Raw genomic sequence first — 5,895 nt, 5'->3', positions numbered from 1 at the left:
AGGCAAAACACACCAAGGCACATATTAATCAAGTTAATGAAGATCAAACACAAAAAATAAATATTTAAGCAGCAAGGGAAAAACAACAAATAACACACAAGGTGATTCCCATAAGGACAACGGCTGATCTTTCAATAGAAACTCTTCAAGCCAGAAGGGAATGGCAGGATATACTTAAAGTGATGAAAGAGGAAAACCTACAGCCCAGATTACTATACCCAGCAAGGATCTCATTCAAATATGAAGGAGAGATCAAAAGATTTACAGACAAGCAAAAGCTGAGAGAATTCAGCACCACCAAACCAGCTCTCCAACAAATGCTAAAGGATCTTCTCTAGACAGGAAACACAGAAAAGGTGCATAAACTCGAACCCAAAACAACAAAGTAAATGGCAATAGGACCATACTTGTCAATAATTACCTTAAACGTAAATGGATTGAATGCCCCAACCAAAGGACAAAGACTGGCTGAATGGATTAAAAAACCCCTATATATGCTGTCTAAAACAGACCCACCTCAAACCAAGGGACACATACAGACTGAAAGTGAAGAGGTGGAAAAAGATATTTCATGCAAATGGAGACCAAAAGAAAGCAGGAGTAGCAATACTCATATCAGATAAAATAGACTTTGAAATAAAGGCTGTGAAAAGAGACAAAGAAAGACACTACATAATGATCAAAGGATCAATCCAAGAAGAAGATATAACAATTATAAATATATATGCACCCAACATAGGAGCACCACAATATGTAAGGCAAATGCTAACAAGTATGAAAGGGGAAATTAACAGTAACACAATAATAGTGGGTGACTTTAATACCCCACTCACACCTATGGATAGATCAATCAAATGCAAATTAATAAGGAAACACAAACTTTAAATGATACAATGGACCAGTTAGACCTAATTAATATCTATAGTACCTTTCACCCCAAAACAATGAATTTCAACTTTTTCTCAAGTACACATGGAACCTTCTCCAGGATAGATCACATCCTGGGCCATAAATGTAGCCTGGAAAATTCAAAAAATTGAAATCATTTCAAGCATCTTTTCTGATCATAATGTGGTAAGATTATATGTCAACTACAGGAAAAAAACTATTAAAAATACAACCATATGGAGGCTAAACAACACACTTCTGAATAACCAACAAATCACAAAAGAAATCAAAATATTCATAGAAATGGATGAAAGTGAAAACATGAAGACCCAAAACCTATCAGATTCAGTAAAAGCATTGCTAAGGGTAAGGTTCATTCATAGCAATAAAAGCTTGCCTTAAGAACCAAGAAAAAAATCAAGTAAATAACCTAACTTTACACATAAAGCAACTAGAAAAAGAAGAAATGAAGAATCCCAGGGTTAGTAGAAGGAAAGAAATAAAAATTAGGGTAGAAATAAATGAAAAAGAAACAAAGGAGACTTTAGCCAAAATCAACAAAACTAAAAGCTGGTTCTCTGAAAAGATAAATAAAATAGATCATTAGCCAGAATCATCAAGAAAAAAAGGGAGAAGAATCAAATCAGCAAAGTTAGAAATGAAAATGGAGAAATCACAATGGACAACACAGAAATACAAAGGATCATAAGAGACTACTATCAGCAACTATATGCCAATAAAATGGACAACTTGGAAGAAATGGATGAATTCTTCAAAAAGTATAACCTTCCAAAACTGAACCAGGAAGAAATGGAAAATCTTAACAGACTCATCACAAGCATGGAAATTAAAACTGTAACAAAAATCTTCCAACAAACAAAAGCCCAGGACCAGATGACTTCACAGGTGAATTCTACCAAAAATTTAGAGAAGCATTAACACCTATCCTATTCAAACTCTTCCAGAAAATTCCAGAGGAAGGTAAACTCCCAAACTCATTCTATGAGGCCACCATCACCCTAATACCAAAACCAGACAAAGATGCCACAAAAAAAGGCAACTACAGGCCAATATCACGAATGAACATAGATGCAAAAATCCTCAACAAAATTCTAGCAAACAGAATCCAACAACATATTAAAAAGAGCATACATCATGACCAAATGGGCTTTATCCCAGCAATGCAAGGAGTTTTCTTTCTTTTTTAAAAATTTATTATTATTATTACTATTTTACTTTACAATATTGAATTGGTTTTGCCACACATCAACATGAATCCACCACAGGTGTACACTTGTTCCCAATCCCGAACCCCTCTTCACCCCCACCTCCACACCATCCCTCTGGGTCATCCCAGTGCACCAGCCCCAAGCATCCTGCACCCTGCATCGAACCTAGACTGGCAATTCATTTCTTATATGATATTATACATGTTTCAATGCCATTCTCCCAAATCAATATTTGCAAGTCGATCAATGTGACATACCACATTAACAAATTGAAAAATAAAAACTATATGATTATTTCAATAGATGCAGAGAAAGCCTTTGACAAAATTCAACATCCATTTATGAAAAAAACCCTCCAGAAAGCAGACATAGATGGAACATATCTCAACAAAATAAAGGCCATATATGATAAACCCCACAGGAAACATTATCCTCAATGGTGAAAAAATGAAAGCATTTCCCCTAAAGTCAGAAACAAGACAAGGGTGCCCATTCTCACCACTACTATTCGACATAGTTTTGAAAATTTTAGCCATGGCAATCAGCAGAAAAAGAAATAAAGGAAAGCAGATTGGAAAAGAAGAAGTAAAACTCTCACTGTTTACAGATGACATGATCCTCTACATAGAAAACCCTAAAGACTCCACCAGAAAATTACTAGAGCTAATCAATGAATATAGTAAAGTTGCAGGATATGAAATTAACACTCAGAAATGCCTTGCATTCCTATACACTAACAATGAGAAAACAGATAAATTAAAGGGACAATCCCATTCACCATTGCAATAAAAAGAATAAAATATTTAGGAATAAATCCACCTAAAGAAACAAAATACCTATATATAGAAAACTAAAAAACACTGCTGAAATCTTGAGAAAGAAGAATGGAACTGGAGGAATCAACCTGCCTGACTTCAGGCTCTACTACAAAGCCACAGTCATCAAGACAGTATGGTACTGGCACAGACAGAAATATAGATCAATGGAGCAAAATAGAAAGTGCAGAGATAAATCCACACACCTATGGACACCTTATCTTTGACAAACGAGTCAAGAATATACAGTGGATTAAAGACAATCTCTTTAACAAGTGGTGCTGGGAAAACTGGTCAACCACTTGTAAAAGAATGAAACTAGAACACTTTCTAACACCATACACAAAAATAAACTCAAAATGGATTAAAGATCTAAATGTAAGACCAGAAACAATTAAACTCCTAGAAGAGAACATAGGCAAAACACTCTCCGAAATAAATCACAGCAGGATCCTCTATGACCCACCTCCAAGAATATTGGAAATAAAACCAAAAATTAACAAATGGGATCTAATTAAAATTAAAGATTCTGCACAACAAAGGAAACTATAAGCAAGGTCAAAAGACAGCCTTCAGAATGGGAGAAAATAATAGCAAATGAAGCAACTGACAAACAACTAATCTCAAAAATATACAAGCAACTCCAATTCCAGAAAAATAAATGACCCAATCAAAAAATGGGCCAAAGAACTAAACAGACATTTCTCCAAAGAAGACATACAGATGGCTAACAAACACATGAAAAGATGCTCAGTTCAGTTCAGTTCAGTCGGTCAGTCATGTCCGACTCTTTGCGACCCCATGAATCACAGCACGCCAGGGCTCCCTGTCCATCACCAACTCCTGGAGTTTACCCAAACTCATTTCCATCGAGTCCGTGATGCCATCCAGCCATCTCATCCTCTGTCGTCCCCTTCTCCTCCTGTCCCCAATCCCTCCCAGCATCAGGGTCTTTTCCAATGAGTCAACTCTGCATGAGGTGGCCAAAGTACTGGAGTTTCAGCTTCAGTATCACTCATTATCAGAGAAATGCAAAGCAAAACCACAGTGAGGTACTATCTCACGCTGGTCAGAATGGTTACTATCAAAAAGTCTACAAAGAATAAATGCTGGAGAGGTTACGGAGAAAAGGGAACCGTCTTCTACCCTTGGTAAGGATGCACACTAGTTCAGCCACTGTGGAGAACAGTGTGGAGATTCCTTTAAAACCTGGAAATAGAACTGCCATATGACCCACCAATCCCACTGCTGGGCATACACACCAAGAAACCAGAATTGAAAGAGACACGTGTACCCCAATGTTCATTGCAGCACTGTTTATAATAGCCAGGACGTGGAAGCAACCTAGATATCCATCGACAGATGAATGGATAAGAAAGCTCTGGTAGATATACACAATGGAATATCATTCAGCTATTAAAAAGAATGCATTTGACTCAGTTCTAATGAGATGGATGAAACTGGAGCCTATTATACAGAGTGAAGTAAGCCAGAAAGAAAAACACCAATACAGTATACTAATGCATATATATGGAATTTAGAAAGATGGTAATGATAACCCTGTATGCGAGACAGCAAAAGAGACACAGATATAAAGAACAGACTTTTGGACTCTGTGGGAGCAGGCAAGGGTGGGATGATTTGAGAGAATAGCATTGAGGCATGCATATTAGCATATGTGATATTGATCACCAGTCCAGGTTCAATGCATAAGATAGGGCATTCATGGCTGCTGCACTGGGATGACCTTGAGGGCTGGGATGGTGAGGGAGGTGGGAGAGGCGTTTAGAGTGGGGGACACATGTACACCCATGGCTGATTTATGTCAATGTATGGCAAAAACCACCACAATATTGTAAAGTAATTAGCCTTCAATTAAAATAAAAATTTTTTTTTAAAAAAAGAAAAGAAAAAAATTGCTATGCAATGAAAACCAAAAGGGAGACTAAATGAATGAATGAAATCTCACAGTGGCTATTGTTCAAGAAACCTTCAATCCAATACAAAGTAAGATTTTTCTTGGATTTATAAAATGTTTCCTTCATAAAATATAATACTTTCACTAGCCAATTAAAATTGATTTTATTCACTGAAAGGGAGGACTGTTGTTACCTTTCCTAAAAGTTATTTTCCTCTTCATGAACAGAAGGGACTCAGTGCCTTTAAACTAAGTTTCAATTTTCCATATGTCTTCACAGGAAAGAAATTTGTCCCTGTGAAGCAGAGGCAAGCAGCCCTGGGATGGATGCTATTGAGTGTCCCTAGAGGTGATCAGTATAACCCTTCACCATTCCAGTGCACATTACCTCCCTTCTTCTATAGTGTTAGTCACTCAGATGTGTCTGACTCTTTGCAACCCCATGGACTGTAGCCTATCAGACTTCTCTGTCCATGGGACTTTCCAGGCAAGAATACTGGAGTGGGTTGCCACTCCCTTCTCCAGGGTATCTTCCTAACCCAGGGATCAAACGCAGGTGTCCCACATTGCAGGCAGATCCTTTACCGCCTGAGCCAGGGAAGCTCTTTTTTTTTTTTTTTTTCCTATACGTTTTCTCAAACTGTTTACTCTTTTAGTTTCCATTGATTTTTTTTCTCCTCTCTTTTTATAGGATGAAACTACTCCAATGATGCATTAAAGTACTAGTTGAAAGAACGAGGCTTGGACCTGTAGCTCATAATTCCAACTTGGCTGTAGGCCTTCTTTCAAAGGATAGAAGTGTGCTTTTTTTTTTTTTTAACAGAATTTGAAGATCATAAGGAGAATTATCGAGGAACTTTCAACTTCCCTCCTGGGAACCATTTATTGGTTCTGAGCACATGTGCTTGGACACAGTGAGAGCAACATCTCCACACTGATCAGAGTGATGCGTGTCTTTAGGACACAACCAGCCTCTGCAGCACTGAGGGTCCATGTCAGATATAATTGGGACTAGCAGGGCTAAGTCACAGGAAAGAAAGGAAGG

The sequence above is a fragment of the Budorcas taxicolor genome, chromosome X (assembly GCF_023091745.1).
Source record: "Budorcas taxicolor isolate Tak-1 chromosome X, Takin1.1, whole genome shotgun sequence".
Taxonomy (NCBI): domain Eukaryota; kingdom Metazoa; phylum Chordata; class Mammalia; order Artiodactyla; family Bovidae; genus Budorcas; species Budorcas taxicolor.
This window is presented reverse-complemented; position numbering follows the sequence as displayed.